This window comes from Acanthochromis polyacanthus, chromosome 24 (assembly GCF_021347895.1).
Source record: "Acanthochromis polyacanthus isolate Apoly-LR-REF ecotype Palm Island chromosome 24, KAUST_Apoly_ChrSc, whole genome shotgun sequence".
Lineage (NCBI taxonomy): Eukaryota > Metazoa > Chordata > Actinopteri > Pomacentridae > Acanthochromis > Acanthochromis polyacanthus.
The window spans coordinates 3,255,160-3,276,701 of NC_067136.1; the positions used below are offsets into that span (position 1 = coordinate 3,255,160).

At 37.3% G+C, this 21,542-nt stretch overlaps 1 protein-coding gene across 1 annotated transcript in view; it reads right to left on the reverse strand.

Moving 5' to 3' along the window:
• npy2rl (neuropeptide Y receptor Y2, like) overlaps positions 1 to 8,877 on the reverse strand; it is a 55,513-nt gene extending 46,636 nt beyond the window's left edge. Inside the window, exon 1 of the mRNA XM_051944480.1 lies at positions 8,431 to 8,877. The gene's annotated coding sequence lies outside the window, so the exon portion shown is untranslated. The remainder of the gene's footprint in view (positions 1 to 8,430) is intronic.
• Positions 8,878 to 21,542: the final 12,665 nt, after the last annotated feature.

A 21,542-nucleotide genomic window follows, 5' to 3' on the forward strand; every position in this document is an offset into this window, starting at 1 on the left:
ATATTATCACACCGCTGTGCTTCACTGTGGTCATCCTCTAAACATGTTGGACTCCATCTGAGCCCAAAACATTTCTCTACTGACCAAAGAATGTGCTCCCAATATTCATCAGGCTTCTTTGTTTTTAAAATTTTCTTTCAGAAAAGTTTTATCTGGACGTTTTGGGACAAACAGCATGTAAAGGTGTTTCTGTCCTCTGTCCAAACAGGTTGAGGTTCAACAACAAACACAATATCCAACAGAAGTGAGTACACACCTGTGCAATGTCACTTAAGTGTCAAATACAACTTAATTACTTCACCGTACACTAACTTCAGAGTCGAACAATACGTTATCTCACCTCTGTGCTTAACTGTCAAGATTATGTATTCACTGTGATCGTCCTTCAAAAGTACACCCCATGTGTAACAGCGCCTAAATGTCAAATGGATCAAAATTATATCGCCTCACTGCAATTGTGTCACTTTCAAGTTGAGCTTATCGTCACACTTTTGTGCTTCACTGTCAGACATCTCCAAACATTTCTGGACACCACTGGAGCTCCACATCTTCATCATCTGCCCAAATATTAACCTGTCAATGTCCATCAGCTTTTTCATCATGTTCTTCACCAAAGTTTCCTCTATAAGTTTAAGTTTTACTTTGTCTCCATCCACAGAGGTTGAGGCTCAAAGACAAATCCAGTCTCCAACAGAAGTGAGTACACCCCATGTGTAATGTCCCTTAAACGTCAGATTAATCAAAATGTGGCACCTTAAAGTCATGAGTTGAACAGTAAGGTATCGTCACACCTTTGTGCTTCACTGTCAGCACCATGCATTCACTGTGGACGTCTCCAAACATGTTGGACTCCATCTGAGCTCCACAAATTCATGATCTGACCAAATAACAGCTTCCCAACATTCATCAGCCTTTTCATCATGTTCTTCAGCAAAGTTTCCTGGGTGGGTTTTGTGAAAAACACCAAGTAAAGACGCTTTTTCTTCTTCTCCGCCAAAAGAGGTTGATGTTATAAAGTGTCCTTCACATGTATGCATGTCATCATCTCTTCATAAAATCAATCACTTATCTTTCCCTGTTCTGTTCTCTTCTATCTTTGCTAATGCTCGGTTCCTCTTTCATCCAAACACATGGCTGTAAAATGTCACTTTCTTTCACATTAGCATGACAAACAAACTTTAAGATGAGGATGGGGAAAAAAGGGCCATAAAAGGTTATTTATTCACAGACATGAAAATGTCACGGATAATTACTTTAATTTCACCTGCAGGTGCGTCCTGACATTTAAACAATTTTGGCATTTGGAATCACCGATACCGAGAAGGTGATCGTAAATGTTAAAATCCACGAGCCGCTTCTGAGCGAAACCTTCAGACATTAGCAGAAACGCTGATTGGTCTCTGAGCTGTGGAGAGTTTTTCAGATTGAGCTGCTGCTTCACCTCATGGTTCCTGAAGCCTCATTTATGGTCTATTCTTCATCAGCGCTGTGGTTTCTGAAAGTTTAATGAGCTGCTGGGATTTGGTGGGAGAGCTGCTCCACTTTTCACCGCTCTGTGAACTGAGATTCTTTGTCTTGTTGGTTAAACAGCCCTCCCTCTTCCGTTCTGCCTGTTTGCTCTTGATTTTTTTCCTTCGTTCTTCTTATTTAACGGAGAAAAATTCAGAATAATCCTCCCAGAGGTGTTGGAGACTTTCGGCTCATTTGACCAGAATTAGCAGATGATACTGTAAATACTCAAAGCGAGCAGTTTATTGGGACTAACCCTGGATCTCTGTGATGTTGGAAACCTTCCTCCGAGATCCTGCTGCATGTCGACATGGTTTCTGAACATTTATCAGCTGTATGTTCTCGCTGCCAACCTCTCAGTGGACACCATTCAGACCAGCTCTGGACAGGGTTCTGTTCTGTAGGTCTGCACTCTGGGGTTTAACTGGTTTACTAGCTGATCAGTCAATCCATTATTTTTGGTGCCAGGAGCAACAGAACCGCTCCTCTGGTCAAGAATCAACAATAAACACTTTAGAAAACTGACAATGCAGAGCAAAAACTGGAAACTCACCAAAAACAAGCAAACCTGAAACTAAAACTGAGTCCAGCTGTGGGTTCCAAACAGACAAACTACATGAACGTGGTTCTAAAATGAGCTGTGAACAGCAGAACCTTCTCAGTTTTGCACCAATGGACTGCGTCTGTCTACATCATGGCTCCACATGGAAAAGAACTGAACAGAAAAATCTACTTGTGAGACTTTACAAAGATCGAAAAGAATCCAGGAAGATCAACTAAAACTCATCAGTGGTAATCAGGAGGTATAGAATCAGACATAGTACTACTGATCAGAACATCAACCTCTATGGACAGAGGACCAGAACTAAACCTGGTTGCTGCTCAGAACTAAACCTCCACATGGGTCATTCCGTATGAAATCAACCAATTTTAAGAAAACTTCCCACCTGACCCTCTCAGATTTTGCTAAGTTTTTACATACATTTAGTACATTATATATGGTGGAAAATCCAAAATTTGAATGTTTTATTGCTATTAGTTTCAAAGTTATGGCCATTTGAAGTAGCTAGGGGGTACCCTAAAATTGTGGCCAAAATTAAGACTTGAAATTTTCGACCATTTTCAGACTTCTATAACTTCTGAACAACAAAAGATAGAGATCTGAAATTTTCAGCATCATTTCACAGTGAGCTATAGTCCTCAGAAATGGGAAAATATTTACTTTATATTTATAATTGCATGTTACAGAGAATGACAAATTTGCGATTTTATCCATCATGAACTTCTAAACTGCTGCATTTGTCCACCCATTACACAAAAACTGATCATCATATCCACTAGAGATTTTATGTGGTATAATGTGGCTATCTAAGGATTGGATCTGTATAAAATGAAAGTGCTATGGTACGGAATGCATGAAATATGAACAGCTAAAAATCAAAAATATCTGTCCGACCTTCGGATTCAAAGGTCAACATCAGCATGTGGGATAGGTGTTGTCAAAAAATAAAAGACATCATGTGAAATTACAGGAATTTCCCTAAATTTTGACACCAAGCACAACTTGCTTCTTTAAACCCTTCTATGTTCAATGTTGACCTTTGAATCTGTGAAATGATTCTGAAAATTTCAGATCTCTATCTTTTGTTGTTCAGAAGTTATAGAAGTCTGAAAATAGTCGAAAATTTCAAGTCTTAATTTTGGCTGCAATTTTAGGCTACCCCTTACCTACTTCAAATGGCCACAACTTTGAAACTAATGACAATAACGCATTCAAACTTTGGATTTTCCCACCATATATAATGTACTAAATGTATGTAAAAACTTAGCAAAATCTGAGAGGGTCAGGTGGGGACCACTGGTAGAAATGATATGGAATGACCCACATGAAAGTTTGCTGAAGAACATGAGAAGAAGTCTGATGGATGCTGGAGAACATTCTTTGGTCAGATGACGATCAATGAGTCCAGCATGTTTGGGGTGAACCTGACCAGGACTACCACAGTGAACGCATCGTCCTGACAGTGAAGCATGGAGGTGGGAATGATGATATGAGGCTGCATGAGGTCAAAAGGTGATGATATTTCTAGATGAATCATGACTGAGAAGAGGACTGAAGAGAAATATTCCAACAGGAGAGCCATCCAAAGAACGAAACCCCTCAAGAGTTTAGACTGAAGAACAAAGTGAAAACCAGAATGTTCAAAATAACTTGGTTTGTCAAAAAAATATCACTCAATTTCTGCCAAAATGAAGTTAAAGAAATATCAAAAAATAACTTAAATTTGTCCAAAATTATGTGAAGATTATCAAAATGAGTGACTGTGTTCAAAAGGAGGACAAAATGTCTGAAAATACATTTATGATCCAATTTTGTTGAATTTTTTTTTTAAAAAGACTCAGACTTGCATAAAATGTGTCTTAAAATGACTCAATTGTCCTAAATGATCAGAATTGTCCAAAAATATTAAACATTATCCAAAATACCTCAATTGATGCCCAAATTCAGTTGAAAACTTTTTAAAATGGTTCAAATTGGTTCCAAAATTAGTCATTTTTTGTCCACATTTTGTTCGTAAATCTAAAAAATTAGTAGACCTTTTTAATAAATGAGAATTATGAGAAGAATTATGAGAATCAAGTGATTTAAAATTTGTCCATAATGACTGAAAATTGTCCAAAGTGACTCAAAGTTACACAATTTCTGCCTAAATTAATTTGAAAACTGACCAAAATAAGTAAAATAATGTCCAAACGTGATACATTTTAGCTAAAAAAAAAGCAGAAAATGGCTCAGATTTGTCCAAAGTGTTTTAAAAAGTGTCCATGACGACTGAAAAGTATCCACACTGACATAACATTTGTCTAAAATGAGTCCAGAAACACTGGAACTTTGACCACAATGACTGAACTTTTCTTTTCAAAAGTGGAATGAGTGTTTTTGTTTCTCACACCGCTGAATAAATCCTGAATGAATAAAATGCTGAATGAATAAACGTCGGAGTGACAGATGATGTTTTGGGGAAATGAAACCTACAATCTGCAGATTATCTCCGTTAACGGTATCACCTTTGGTCCAGGTACAAACCGCTCTCTGACTGGACAGACTAAATCTAAATCCAGGTGTTTCTGGAGGATTAGAGACGCACTGATGATTACAGACGTCTCATCACTGGAATGTGTGTCAGTAAAACAACAGGAGACGGAGGTTTTAAACACCGAAAATCAGTCCTGGACCAGACAAATAACCAGAACAACAACAGAAAGTGGGTCATCTGTGGAGGAAAGCATCGATTTTCCTCTAAGTGTTGATTTAAAAGGTAAAATAACGTCAGAGAAACATCCTGAGCTTTTAAATGCCACAAAAAACACAGTTTTACTGGAGAAATTCAAGAAGAATTCACTTAAACGGTTCATTCAAATGGAATTTCTTCAACAAATCAAAAATATTTAAATCATTGTGGATCACTTTAAACTAATTTTATATCAATCTGTATTTTTTTCTTCCAAAAATTGGACATATTCTTGTATTTTTGGACAATTGTCATCTTTACAGTCTGCATAAGAGCTTCAGCTGATTACAACACATACAAACACTTTTTTAAACTCTTCATCTACGACACCAGAAAATCTTCAAGTAGCTCCAATATCAGTGAAGCATTTTCTAGTTGTGGTTGAATCTGGAGGTTTTGCTGTTAAAACAAACAACAACAGCTGCTCAGGAAAGTTTCTGCGTAAAGATCTGCCACTCATACAGCAGTTAGTGGATGAAACTTCCCCTTCCTCAGCAGGAAACTGAACAAAACTGACCCACAAAGTGTCACCAAACATCTGAAATGTAAATCTGTACGTAGATATGAATAAACTGCAGCTGAACTCACCTGTAGGTCTGTCCTCATTTATCACAAAAAAGTGAGCTAAAATCGTTCAAGAGGCTTCCTCAGAGCCACAAACTGCTGCTGAGATTCATCCAGAAAACACCTGAAGATCATCAGGCAGCAGCAGGAGGCGTTTGATTCAGATACCAGAGCACACCAGCCGGGTGGAGACCAGCAACATGACAGAAGTTGAAACCATCAACCAAACGTGCAAAACAGCAACAAAATTTTACAAATCGTCCAAAATGTGACATAAGAACCAATAAAATGAGCAGAGAGTGTCTGAAAATGACCCAAAGCAGCCACAAAATGACCAACACAACCACAGATGTTTGAAAAGGATCAAAAGTGCAGCAAATAAAACGAACAAAGCCACAAGAAGAGACCAGCATTAGGCAGAAAACAACCGAGATGTAACATAGAAGAAACACGAAAAGCCACAACAGATGGAAAATGACTAAAACATTCACAAACGACTCAGAATAATCAAATTTGGCACGAACAACCAAAATGTGACATGCAGCAACCAAAAAAATCTACCAAAGAACAACAAAATGATGCAAAAGGACCAAAACAGCAAAAATGTGATGAGAAACAACCATAAAATGACCCAAAATAATCACAAAGAGACGCAAACTGTACCACAAAGTCACTGAATTGTGATACAAAATGAGGCAAAGGTACCAAAATTTGACAAACTACAACCATAAAATGATGGAAATGAGCAAGAAGTGACTCAAACCCACTGAAATGACACAGAATGACCAAAAAGTGATGTAAAATAACCACTAAAACAACAACACACCTTTGCAAATCCTCCAATATCTGACATAGGAAATCATAAATGACACAAAATGTGACACAGCAAACCCAGACGTCACATAAAACAACCAAAATGTGCCACAAAACGACCAAATTGTGTCACAAAAATTCTATGAAAAGTCACGAAGTTATCAAAAGTGACACAAAACGACCACAACGTAATGAAAATGACCCAAAAGACGACGTAAAACAACCAAAAAATATACAAAAAGGCAACAAAATGAGACAAATTTCCATAAATTAAAATCAAAATCTGACCCAAAACAAACACAAAGTGATGAAAATTACAGAAATGTGACATAAAGCAACCAAAATGGATTGTATAATATCCAAAAATTATACAAAACGACCACAAAGTGATGAAAAATTACCAAGATTTGACACAAACAACCACAGAAACATACAAAACAACAACAAAACATTGCAAACTGTCCAAAATTTGACACAAGAAACGACAAATGACACAAAATAACCACGAAAAGATACAAAGTTACCAAAAAATGACCCAAAATGACCAAAATGTGATCCAAAGCTTCTACAAACTGAGACAAATTTACCAAACTTTGACACAAAATGACCAAAGCATGACATAAAACAAGCACAACTATACAGAAAGGCAACAAAACAAGACACATTTCCGTAAATTTGACACACAATGAGCAAAATGTTGCATAAAATAATGACAAAAATGACACAAATTGGCTGCGACAAGATCCAAATGATCAAAATGTGACACAAAATGACAACACTTTTGTCTAAAAACGAGACAGAAAACTGTCGACTGGTGGTTTCTGGGAGTTTTTCTGAATATTTCACATCAGAAGCATAAAATCCAAACTAAAACCAGTTTAATCCTCTGTCGGCTCTGATCTGATGTTTTTAACTCTGAATGACGGTTTAACTTCAGTCCAGTTTTTCTGCATCTTTACTATAAATTGATAATTAAATAAGAAAACGTTCACAGAATCAACAAGTAAACCAATAAAAACCATGATAAATGTGTAACATTTTAGTCTCAGGTTCATTTTCTTCCAGACTGAAAAAGTTCCATTTTATCTCCTAAAGCGCTTCTATTTTTTAAAGGAATGAATGTATTTTAAAAACAGTTTACTGTCTTTCTTGTTGAGCCTTTTTATGTCGGCTTGGCTGCAATTTTTTGTTTTCATTTTGTAAAAATTAATTTTATTCAAAATGTGACTAAAATGTAAATTAGTAGCCTGAATAATGAGAAATTAAATAATAATTAATTCAATTATTAAATAAGAATAATGCCACAGTATGACAAAATAAATTTAATCAAATAACAGAATGATGAGGAAGAAATAACACAATATAAAATTAAATGCAATAAGAGAGCATTTAATTTATTTAAAATTAAATAAAATATTAGACATATTAAAACAATATATTTAATTATTAAGAATAAGAAATAAACATGAAAGATAAATTCAATTAATAGAGAAAACTATTTGCGAAAATATTACATAAACATATATAAAATACTTTAAGAATAAGTGTAAAAATGTAACACATTTCATTAAAAATAAGAAAAAATAAAAGATCTGAAAATAAACAACAATGGACAACATTTATTGTGAAAAATACAAAACACTTTATTTAATTCATTTAATTAAAAAATAATCAGGAAGATATAAACATGTAAAAAATGCAAATAAAATAGTATGTTTTTAAAAAGGGAGAAACAAAGAGTTTGAAAAGATGTTTAATAAAAATGTTTCATTTATTATTCAAGTTTTTTGTGTTTTTTTCTGCACATACTAGATTTTAACAGCTTAAATGGGAAATATATATATATATATATATATATATATATATATATATATATATAGAGAGAGAGAGAGAGAGAGAGAGAGAGAGAGAATATAAGAATAAAATACTGAAATTATTAAAAAAGGAAGAAAGAAAAGAGCACGAAATGATCAACAAAATTGAATAATATTGATTCATATTTTTTGTACAAATATACATAAAATTTCAATTGCAAGCCCAAATCAGGATAAATAAAATAACACGTATTTATTAAAAAAATGTAATTATTAAAAATAATTAAAGATCTGGAAATAAATAACAGAATAAAATGCATTTTATAAACCCCTAAACTCGGACATAAGTGATTTTCATCGGACACCAGCAGTGCGTGTGTCGGTGCGCGTGTCCGTGTGAGTGTAGAGATGTGCGTGAGTGCGTGTGACACACTGACCTCCGGGTCTCTCTGGCTCCCCGGCTCTGTCCGCTCTCTGTCCCCGGCAGCCCGAACACAAACCCCGGGGACGGCCTGGCGGCTCCCCGCTGCCATGGAGGAAAAGTCAAACGGAGAAAAATCACAGCGATCCGGTTGGTGAGGAGACGCTGCGGGCTTAAATCCTCCGGTTCATGGTGCCTTCGAGCCTCCCTCTGCCCGCCGCTCTCTCTCTCTCTCTCTCCTCCGGCTCGGTTCTCCGCCTCACATCCTCGCTGCTGCCGCTCCGGAGCAGCGGAACCCGCCGGTAGCTTCGGCTCCGGTCGGACTGAGACACAGCAGCAGGTCCGTTTATTGCACCGTGAAGCTCGTCCTGTCGCTGCTCGGTGCGTCCGTGCGCTCTGGACACGGACACGGAGTGAAGCGTTTTACGCACCGCGCGTAAAAACCGAGGAGGATGAGAGGAGGAGGGTCGGAGGAGAAGAGGAGGAGAGAGAGAGAGGAGGAGGAAGAGATGTCAGAGCAGGAAGGAGGAGAAGGGAAAGATGGAAAAATGCCACACAAAATGATCCACAATGTGACACAAAACGATCACAAAAACACACGAAATGACCAGAATCTGATCCAAAATGACCAAAATATGACACAAACTGACCACAAAATTATCATAGAATGATCAAAAACAACCACAAAAACACACAAAATGATCATAAAATTCATTCAGAAATGCCACAAAATGACCACAAAAACACACAAAATTATCAGAATCTCATCCAAAATGTGACACAATCACAAAATTATCATAGAATGATCTAAAACAACCACAAAAATACACAAAACGACCCAAAAAAATGACACAAAGCAACTAAAATGTGACACAAAATTACCACAACACTCAAAACTACCAAGCATGAAGTAAAATGACCACAAAAGATACAAAACTACCAAAATGTGACACAAAATGACTAAAGAGATGAAAAACAACCAAAGAGGGACACAAAACAATCACAAGGTTGGAAAAATGACCAAAATGTGATACAACGTGTGAAAGTGTTAAGGTGGAAGAAGATTTGTTTCATATGTGAGTTTAAGGTCAGAAATAGTTTTAACAACTGGTCCTAGCAGAGAAAAAATAATAAAACAAGGATGAATAAATAATATTTACACAGAAAACATCCTGTATAACCCTCACCCTACAGATCAGAGCCCATCAAAGTCAACAAGAAGCTTCATCAAACCTGTTTTATGTCACCTCTGTTCTTCACTATCAGGACCACAGGTTCACTGTGGTAGTCCTGCAGCCATGATTAGTGGTACTATGACTCCTTCTACACCTCCTGATTAGTGCTACTATGACTCCTTCTAGACCTCCTGATTAGTGTTACTATGACTCCTTCTAGACCTCCTGATTAGTGCTACTATGACTCCTTCTAGACCTCCTGATTAGTGTTACTATGACTCCTTCTAGACCTCCTGATTAATGCTACTATGACTCCTTCTAGACCTCCTATTAGTGGAACTATGACTCCTTCTAGACCTCCTGATTAGTGGTACTATGACTCCTTCTATATAATTATTGCTGTTATGACTCCCTGCACCGGTCTTCCATCTTGACTCTGCTGCCGTGTAATTTCAGATCAATCGTCTCTTCGTCTTCTAGCGAGCTGCTCCCTGGGGGTGGCTAACGATGGACCAGGATTAAATCAGCTCATTAATCCGATTTACTCAACAATTCATGCCCGTGCTGTGCAGAGATCTGGCCGGTGCAGGACGTCGATGGTGTCCGTTGTGCAGCGGTGGCTCGTTAAAAGGCCCATTAGATGACCTGGCCTCCTGCTTTAAGTCGGACAAGCTGTGTTTAATCATCTATAACAGACATAGAAATGTCGCTGCTGATCAGGGACGTCTTTATTCCTCTACAGTGTCCATGAAGCCTGAAAGAACAGAGAAAAGCTGATATTTATGCACACGTCACATTAAGCTTTCATAACGTACAGTAAAGCTCCATAACAAGCAAATATAATCAACAGTAACATCCAGAGGAGAAAATAAGCCGTTTTATTCATTGTATGAGGTTACCTGAAAAAAATTAAAATTCAGATTTTTCAGACAAAACTATAAATGTACATGATTATTTCAATTAATCACTGTAATACTCTATAAGATAAATAATGATGTTAATTTACCTCACAGATTTAAATATTATGTTTAAGACCCAATAATATGACATATAACATTAAATAAAATACAAATCTACCCGACTGTATTTAATATTACAATTAAGACTCAACAAGATTTATATTTCTGTCAATTATGCAGATTTTGTCATTTTGTATAACTAAGGTTAACACCTTCTTTAGTAATATAATTATATATAATCATATATATCATAAAAATTAACCTTACTGACTTATGGTAAGACTTTATAATATTATAAATGATGTAGATTAACCAGACTAATTTAAATAGTAACATTAAGACCCTACAATATCACAGATCATTCAAAATTAATCAGAAAAAATGAGACACGAAACAACAAAAATGAGACACAAAACAACAAAAACGAGACAAATTGACAAAAAAAACAGACACAAAATCACAAACACGACATAAAAGACAAAAACGAGACGGAAAATGACAGAAGCAAGACACACAATGACAAAAATGAGACAGAAAACGACAAAAACAACACAAAGGAGACACAAAACAACAAAAAGGAGACACAAAACCACAAAAACAAGAGACAAAATCACAAACACATGACATAAAAGACAAAAAAGAAAAAAACGAGACAGAAAACTCTACACAAGCAAGACACGAAACAACAAAAATTAGACAGAAAATGACAAAAACGTCATCAACAGGTTATTCTAACAAGTTGTGGGACACTCGTTCCATGTATAATAATCTTTTTTTTTATAAATATTGTGTTGATTAAAAATGTTTCCACAATTACAAGAGACATGAATGAAAAAAACAAACAAAAAAGGAGATTTAAACTGAACCAGAAAAAATTCAATGTTCAGTCATGAATTGTCAATTATGCAAAGTAACCCAATGAGCAAAAAGTTCACATTTTTCAAAAGCTTAAAATCTTTAAAATGAATTGCGAAGATCAATAAAAAGAACAAAAAGTGTCTAAAACATGCAAACATTTACATTTTTGTTTGTAAATTTACACTAGTGACGTATTCAGACTGCTTTAAACAATTAAATTGTTAAAACTGGAAAATAAAAATGAACATAAACGGCAAAAAGTAGTTAAAATACTGAAAACTTTACATTTTTTGTTTGTTACTTTAAATGAGTGACACGTTTAATCCATTCAAAACTTCAAAATTCTGAAAATGAATGATAAAGATCAATTAAAAGAACAAAAAGTGTCGAAAGTAACTAAAATTTACATTTTTGCTCATAAATTTACAATAGTGACATATTTAACCTGTTCAAAACATTAAAATATTTAAAATGAAGAATAAAATTCAACAAAAGTAACAAAAATTATACGTCTGAAATATGTAAAAACTTACATTCTTGCTTGTAAATTTCCTTCAGGGACATGTTTAATCTGCTCACAACCTCCAAATTCTTAAGAATGAAAAACAAAGATCAACAAATAGGGCAAAAATTACGTCTAAAATGAAAAAGAATTTACGTTCTTGTTTGGACATTTACATTAGTAACATATTTAACCTGTTCAAAACTGCAAAAATCTTTAAAAAATAACAGTTAAGATCAACAAAAAGAGCAGAAAGTACAGACCAAACACTTTACATTTGATGTTTGTAATTTCAATTAGTAACATGTTAAACCTGTTCAAAACAAGAAAATTATGACAAATATATGACAAAGATCAATATAAAGGGCAAAACATGCATCTAAAATATGGAAAAGTTTATATTTTTTGTTTGTAAATGAATATTAGTGACATGTTTAATTTGTACAAAACAAAATTATTAAAAGATATGCTATAAAAGAAGAGCAAGTGCAAAAAGTACAGTTAAAACACCAATAATTGTACTTTTTCTGCTTGTAAATCGAACGTTTTCACAACATTTAAAAGCAGAAAATTTCACATCTGAGAATTTTTGGCTTCTCAATGTGAAAAAACAAGAAACCAGAGTAATTTTCTGGCTCTAAATGTGGAGAGCAGCAGAGTTTCATCTGCTGTTTGTGACTTTACAGGAAGTTTGAGTCTTTCTGCTGCCGTCCAATCAGAAGGCAGATTACTGTCGTCAGACGCAGACTTAAAGCTTACATAACGGCTCCAACACACTTTTTAACATTCAGCCGTCGGTTTAGGGGGAATTTATTTCCCACGCTTGTCAGAAGAACGTTCTATTTCTGGAGGTCTGTGTTTGTCGCTGCGATTCTTCTCCTCATGAAGCTCGGCGGTAATGAACCTGTCAGTCATCATGCTGGGATTAGAAAGCACATGAGAGGCAGAAAGACCAGGAAAGGAGGTGTGATTTCAGGTTTTTCTTCCCAGCCATCAGGTCTGGAGCTCCGCTGAAGTCAGCTGTGAATGAAACGGAGCTTCTAAAGGTTCCAACAAACACTCAACTCTGACGACGAGAACGTCTCTGAAAGAGGAAGGTTTAGAAACGTCAGGGGGGGAACACAACTAAAGTAGAAGTAAAGGAAACTGAAATAGAAGCAAAGAAACTAAAATAGAACCAGAGAAACTAAACTGTAACTGAAATATGTGAGTAAAAAGTTCTCAAAGTAAATGTGACCAAAATGAAACGGAAACACGGCTAAGATGAAACTAAAGAACAAAAAACGCTAACTAGAAAACCTGCACTAAAATGTAACAGAGGAGAACTAGAATAGAACCAAGAAAAATCAAACCAAAGAAAACGAGAAAACAATGAGAGAAAATAGTCTAAAATATAAGTGAGGAAAATGGAGCTAAAATGTAACAAAAATACTAAAACGTAACCCAAAAAAAACTAAAATGTAACTAAAGGAAACTAAAACAAACCTTAAAAAACAAAATGTAATGAAATTTTTTTTTAAAAATTAACTAAAAAAGACTAAAAGTTAAACAAAGAAACTAAGACATAACCAAAGAAAACAGAAATAGAAATATTACATCTGAAAAAAATGACATGGAAATGAAATATTGCTCTTTACATTGACAAAAAAGGAAATACTGCAGTAGAAAAATGAGAAAGAAAGACCATACATCCTTTAAAATGAAAGTTGCCCCTGAAAAATACAGTGCCTATCATAAGTATTCACCCCCTTTGATGGTTTACCCTTTTATTGCTTTCATAAATCAATCATGGTCAATAAAATGTAGCTCTTAACAAAAAAATTATTGGAAAAAACTCTTTAATGTCAAAGTGAAAACAGATTTCTATAAAATAATGTTAATGAAAGAAAATTATACGAATGAAAATAATTGTTTGCATAATTATTGACCCCCTTCAAGTCAGTATTTAGTAGATGCACCTTTGGCTGCAATCACAGCAGTGAGTCTGTGTGGATAGGTCTCAGTCAGTCTTGCACATCTGCCCACTGTAATTTTGCTCCATTCTTCTTTGCAAAACTGCTCAAGCTCTGTCAGGTTGCGCGGGTATCGGGCATGAACAGCCCTTTTCAAGTCCAGCCACAAATTCTCTATAGGATTGAGGTCTGGGCTTTGACTCGGCCACTCCAGAACATTTACCTGGTTCTTTTTTAACCATTCCTGTGTAGCTTTTGCAGTATGTTTTGGATCATTGTCTTGCTGGAAAATAAATCTTCTCCCAAGACGTAGTTCTCTTGCAGACTGAAAAAGATTGTCCCCCAGGATTTCAGTGTATTTTGCAGCATTCATTCTGCCCTCTATCTTTACAAGCCTTCCAGGTCCAGTTGCTGAGAAACATCCCCACAGCATGATGCTGCCACCACCATGCTTCACAGTGGGGATGTTGTGTTTTTGGTGATGTGCCGTGTTTGGTTTCCGCCAAACATGACGTCTTGTCTGATGGCCAAAAAGCTCAGTTTTGGTCTCATCAGACCAAAGAATCTTCTTCCACTTGACCGTGGAGTCTTCCACGTGCTTTTTGGCAAACTCTAGTCGAGATCTAATATGACTTTTCTTCAACAGCGACTTTCTCATTGCCACTCTCCCATAAAGCTTTGACCAGTGAAGAACCCGGGCAGCAGTTGCTACATGCACAGTCTCTCCCATCTCAGCAGCTGAAGCTTGTAACTCCTTCAGAGTAGTTGTAGAGGTCTTGGTGGCTTCTCTCACTAGTCTCCTATTTGCACAGTCACTCAGTTTACGAGGGCGGCCTGATCTAGGCAGATTCACACAAGTGCCATATTCCTTCCATTTCTTGATAATTGATTTCACTGAAGTCCGTGGGATGTTCAGTGCCTTGGAAATGTTTTTGTAACCATCCCCTGAATTGTGCTTCTCAATAACCCTTTCCCTGAGTTGTTTAGAGTGTTCTCCTGTCTTCATGGTGTAATGGTAGCCAGGAATACTGATCAACCTGTCACAAGACTGGGAGTGTGAACCCAAGCAGCAGGCATAGACAGGAGGGTGAAGTTAAATATGATTTAATTAAAGAAAACCAGAATATTAACTGAACAGAAACACTGAGTGAGGGAAGCCGGAGGGAAACAACGGAGAGGAAAAACTAAACTAACTAACAGAGGGCGGACCAGTAGGCCGAGAAGAACGAAACCAAAAAAACTGAACTAAATAGTGGGGAAGATAACTCACAGCAGTCCAGAGTGTCCAGTGTCTGACGGGCGGAAAGGAGGGGCAGAGCAGACTGAGTTGCAGGAGGGGGTGAGAGGCAGGCAGGGAAACAGGCAGAGTAATCCAAAGGAGTAGCAGTGTCCAGGAAACTACGTGTGGGGGACGATGAACAGAGTGCAGGATTCCAACGGAGTGAGTTATGGCATGGACAGAAGAGCGTGGCTGAGTCTTGGCAAGTGGAGCATAGAGCATGGAACAATGAGCCGGCAGTGAACTCTGTAGAAAGGCTGGCTTATATACTGCAGTGATTGTTGATTATTGCCAGCTGTGCTCTCTGCACCGCCGTTCCTCATTTGGCTAATTGAGCCAGAGCACCGGAGCAGGAGGATCATGACACAACCACTCTGGACCCTTCAGACAGGTGTTTTACAACTCAGTCACTTGAAACACACCCACACCACTCAGGTGATCTTCATTTCACTAATTGTGAGACTATTGGCAACAATTTGATGGACCTCTATTGAATTAGACCATTAAATTAAAAAGGGGGTGAATAATTATGTAAACAATTATTTTCATTTATATAATTTTCTTTCATTGACATTACTTTATAGAAATCTGTTTTCACTTTGGCATTAAAGAGTTTTTTCCAATAATTTTTTTTTGTTAAAAAAGATAAATTTTATTGACCATGATTGATTTATGAAAGCAATAAAAGGGTAAAACATCAAAGAAGGTGAATACTTATGATAGGCACTGTAAGATTAAAATGCAATATTACACCAGATAAATAAAACAAAATTGAAATTTTGCACCTTAATTTGACATAAAAACAAAATACTGAACCTGAAAAGTGAGATAAAAATGAAATATTATACCAGGGATTTAGATAAAATGAAATATTACATATTACATTGACATGAAAATGAAATATTGCACAGATAAATGAGAAAGAAATGAAAATTGCCCCTGAAAAATGAGATTAAAGTGAAATATCAGAGCAGAAAATTAGATAAAGATGAAAAAGTGCACAATACTTTGAGATAAAAAATGAAATATTTCACCAGAAATACGGATAAAATGAAATACTGCACTAGAAAATGAGATGAAAATGAAAGATTGCACCTGAAAAATGACAATGAAGTGAAATATTAGATCAGAAAAATGAGATAAAAATGCAATATTTCACATCGCATTCACTTAATAATGACATATTTCACAACGCATTGACATAAAAATGAACGTACAGTATGAAACATACAGTCCAGAGCTGGTGGTGGATGTTCCAGCAGAGAACAGCAGAATCCTTCCAGGTGTTTCCAGCTGTTGTGTTTGGAGGCCGTTTGTATTTTCAGACACATCCAGCCGTCATCCTCAGAGCCTCCCAGGAAAACGTTTCCTTCTCCGGCCTGTCTGCTGCTGACGTTCATCACTTCTGATCCAACACTTCCAGCTTCTTCACGAACACAAACACAAACAGCCGCAGCCACCAGGAAGGACGACACGACTCACAAACCAGACGATCTCTGACAAAGCCTCAGTCACCGTCCTACCGCAGAGCTGCAGCTGCTGAAAACAAGCAAGTGAAAATACAGAGTTAGCTTCACTTTTTAATGGACTTTTGTACTTCAGTACAGCAGATGCAACTAAAATAGTTAAATCACCATAAAGACGGTCAAAATAACCACAAAAAAACACAGAAGATCACCACAAAACAGATGAAATGGTGACAAAAAAGTCTAATTTAGCACAAAAAACAGGCAAATAACCACAAAAAGACGCAAAATCATCACAAAACAGGTGAAATTGCAACAAAAACTCAAATTCAGGACAAAAAAACGCAAAATTGCCCTGAAACATTCAAATATGCCAGAAAAACATGGAAAATCACCACAAAAACAGCAAAATTTATCACGAAAAGGATCAAAGTCACCACAAAAACTCAAATTCAGCTCAAAAAAACATGAAAAATCACCACAAAAAGACCCAAAAAATATACATTAAAGATTCAAATATGCCAGCAAAAACATGCAAAATCACCACAAAATGATCAAAATTACCACAAAAAGGACAAAAGCTACCACAAAACAGGTGAAATTGCGACAAAAATTCCAATTCAGCACAAAAAAAACTTGCAAAATTTCCCCAAAAGAGACAAAATTGCCTTGAAATGTTCAAATATGCCAGCAAAAACAGGGAAAATCCACACAAAAACAGCTAGATTTACCACAAAAAGTACCAAAATCAGCACAGAATGGGCTAAATTGCGACAAAAAGTCAAATTTGGTACGAAGTATGAAGGCACAACTCTGGAGATGGAGAACCAGATGGTTCTTTGAGGTCATTTAGATTTTTTATTGGAGATTTTGTGTCTTTTTGTGGTACATTTATCAATTTCTATGCTGATTTTCAGTTTCTTTGCGGCAATTTTGGCCTTATTGTGGTGATTTTGCTTCTTTTAGAGGATATTTTGTGCTACATTCATTTATTTTTTTGGTGATTTGGGGTCATTTTCTGTCTTTTTGTGGTATATTTGCTTTATTTTGTGGTAGTCTCAGCTTTTTGTGGTGATTTTGGCTCTTTTTTGCTGATTTTGTGTTTCTTTGTGGTAATTTTGGCCCTTTCTTGCCTGATTTTGTCTCTTTTTGTGGTGATTTTCCAGCATTTTTAGCTATTTTAGGTGCAATTTTTCCCACAACTCAGATGTCATGGTTCTATCTGCTGGACTGATGAAGTTCTGAGGCTCAGAAATGATGAAAAAAGTCCATTAAAATGATAAATGTGGACCTTTGAGGACCTGGAACTCCTGGATCTCCTCCCTGGTAGAAAGAGGCCTCTGGAGTGCAGAACTGTGGTGCTAAACAGCAGCTAAAACTCCAGATAAACGCATTAGAAGAGCAGCTTGGACTGCAGAACATCAGCGTTTCTGTGCATCCAGCTGCTGACATTAACATTGATTCCTCTGCTTGTATTGATTGACTTGTAGAGTGGAAGGTTCCTCTGCTGCTGAATTCAGAGATTCAAAAACAGTTGGACGTGTTTAGAGAGCAGACATGAGCTTCATTCAGGCTTAAATTATGGATATTCACTGTTAGAATGGAACAAACTGCTGCATGCGCTCTTTTCTGCATTCTGGTGTCCAGGAATTGAATTTTTTAAAAGCACCTTTCAGAGCAGCTCCCATCCATCATGAGCTTTTCAGTTTCCAGATATCAGGACAGACCCGGACGAACAGAAGAAGAAGAAGCAGAAGGAAATGTGGTGTAAATGAGCTGCATTAATGCAGAGCGCTGACGTTCAGGAGGCTCAAATCCAGAGGACGGAGGTTAAACACTAGATATTGACGGATGCTAATAAGAGCAGAGGAGGAAGACGTGACACGAAATGAAAACAAACCAGAGTGACCCGTCAGTTCAAGTGTTCAGACGTTCACCGTGCTCAGTGCGTCCTCACCGTTTCTGTCTCTTTTGGTTTTTGGACTAATTTAAGTAATTTTTATGCTATTTTCCTTGTTTTGTTGTGGGCTTTTTTGCCATTTTGCATTATTTTGAGTCTGTTTTTGTGTCATTTTCTGTGTCGCTTTGTTTTTTTTTGGACTCGTTTGTAAAGTTTTTATGTTACAGGAGGTTGTTTCAGTTAGCAACAAAAAAAAAAACTCCAAAATGAACCAAAAACTTTCAAAATTGTCTCATAATTTCCCCAAAACTACCAAAGAAATGTAAAAAATTTACAAATTAAGACTAAACAGTCAAAAATGGTCCAAAATTTGTCAATCTTTGTCCAAAATCACAAAACAAATTCCAAAAAAAGTCTAAACGTCTCCCAAATGTCACAGATTTTGTCCAAAATTACAAGTGAAATTATCCATTATTTGTACAAAATGACAAAAAGATGTCCAAAATGAGCCAAAAGCCTTCCAAAATGTCTCATAATTTGTCCAAAATTACCAAAGAAAAGTAGCCTAGCCGCGCTAGACTCATGTTCTGAAGGCACAAGGGTCTAGGACCACTCGACAGGGAGGGAGGCGGGCTAAAAGGTTGTCTTTCAAATCACTCTGCAGCAATTGGGTAGGTATACAACCAATCAGCGCAACGAATAGGCTGACGGAGTTCCTAGAGCACCGGCGGATTGTGGCTAAGTCCCATTAGCTTCCCAACCAGCAGAGCCAACTGGTATATTAAGGATTTGCCATATCCCGTCGGCATAAGTCCAAATACGTCTTTCTTCTCAATGAAACACTTCAGTGCCGTCCTTTGTTTATCTTTCAAGTTGAATTTTAGCTTCAAATCTTTAAGGGCTGTGGCCAAAGCCCAGTGGAAAGATAACTGTTTATTGTGCGCCGGTTGTTTCTGTCAGAATCGTCACGCCTCTGTCATCACTTAGTTACGCCCGCCTTCTGACTCTACACTTCATGGTGATTGGTCCGGCCAGTTTTAGGAGAATCCAGCCTCGAGCCTTATGGAGGATAACTAGACCCTCACTGGAAGAGAATTAAATTCGTTGCCGTGGGTTGTCTAGCGCGGCTAGGTTAAAAAAAATGTGTCAAAAATTTACAAATGAAGACTCAGAGAGTCAAAATGGTCCAAAATTTGCCAAACGTTGTCTAATTGTCTCACAGTTTGTACAAAAACAAGCGGATAAAAATTAGCCAGAATTTTCCAAAATGACAAAATGAATTTCGAAGAGTCTAAAAATGTCCGTTCAACGTAGATGGACTGGTAAATTGAGAGCTTTGCCTCTTCACCACAACGGTTCGGTACAACAGCTGCATTATTGCTGCCTTCAGTTAAACAAAAGCTCTTATATTTGCCCCTGACAAATGGATACCATCTATTAAGCAGCATATTAGGCCATTAACAGACTTTGTTAAACCTTACGTTAGAAACCTGGATGTGATGTTTGACCAGTTGTCTCTTGACAGCCATGTCGGCCAGCTAACAAGTTCCTGTTTTTTCCGTCTGCACAACATAGCTGAGTAAAAACCCAAGGATTCCAAGGTGGAACTAACCTTAGATCTCACATCAGCCTAATCCTGTCCTCTCTTCACTGACTCCTGATCAGTTATATCTGTGAAAGGTGCTATTTAAATGAATGTTACTTACTGGCTTACTTATTTTTTTCTCATTTGTATTCTCTACAGCAGTCATCTTATGTCTTTTGTTGCGTTTGTCGACTTCTACATCTCAGCAAAATGCAAAAACTTTCTTGTGTTTTTTCAGGGTTTCTTTGCTCATAAAAATTATGCCTGAAAATGCACCCAGAAATCAATTAAATATTCCATTAAACAGCTTTGCTTCCTGGTGTTTAGGGACCTTTAAAGCCTCGAGACGCTGGTGAAGCGGCAGTCTTTTAATCAAGTTGTCTTAGTTTACCTGCACCCCTCAGAAACTCAGTGCTGTGAAGAGAGAACCTCATAAGAGCTGCCTTTCATCTAAAAAAAACCACCTCTGACTCAAGTTAATAAATATTTTTGCACAGCAGTCTTGTGTCGTTGTACAGCTTTCTTCAGAACACAGCAGGTCTCTGAAAAATACAACAAAAACAGAAACCCAAACCAGATATTCTCCTCAGCCGAGGCAGCAGGGTGTCGAGTTCGGCTGAGAAAAGTCAACTCTGACCTGCTGAGAATCGAGAGGAGGAGGAAGGAATCCAAACAGCACTTTGAAATGAAAACCTCATTTTTCTGACACTCAAGGAGATTGTTAGTGTCTTCAGAGGCAGCGCTGGTGGAAGCATCTCTTATTGAGCTGTCAGCAAGACGCCACAAAACAAGCTCAGGATTTCAACTAGCACTGAAAAAGCAATTAAATGTGACCGTATTGATACAGAACTGAAACATCAAGCAGCAGCTGGCAGTTTGAACAAAACTGGCTTCGCTTTAATTGTGGTTGTTTCTGTTGTTTGTTGTAGCTGTTTGGTGTCATTCTGTCGTCGTTTTGTATCTTGTTGTGACACTATGACTTGTGGTAGTCGGTTGTGTCTCTTTGTGGTGTTTGTTTCATGATTAGAATTTTCTCCACTGGGATTTGAAGCGCAATGGTAGCATCATCATGATGTGAAGCATGGTGGTGGCAGCATCATGATGCGAAGCACGGTGGTGGTATCATGATGTGAAGCACGGTGGTGGCATCATGACGTGAAGCACGGTGGTGGCATCATGACGTGAAGCATGGTGGTGGCATCATGATGTGAAGCACGGTGGTGGTATCATGATGCGAAGCACGGTGGTGGTATCATGACGTGAAGCATGGTGGTGGCATCATGATGTGAAGCACGGTGGTGGCGGCATCATGATGCGAAGCACGGTGGTGGCGGTATCATAACGTGAAGCATGGTGGTGGCATCATGATGCGAAGCACGGTGGTGGCGGCATCATGATGCGAAGCACGGTGGTGGCGGCATCATGATGCGAAGCACGGTGGTGGCGGCATCA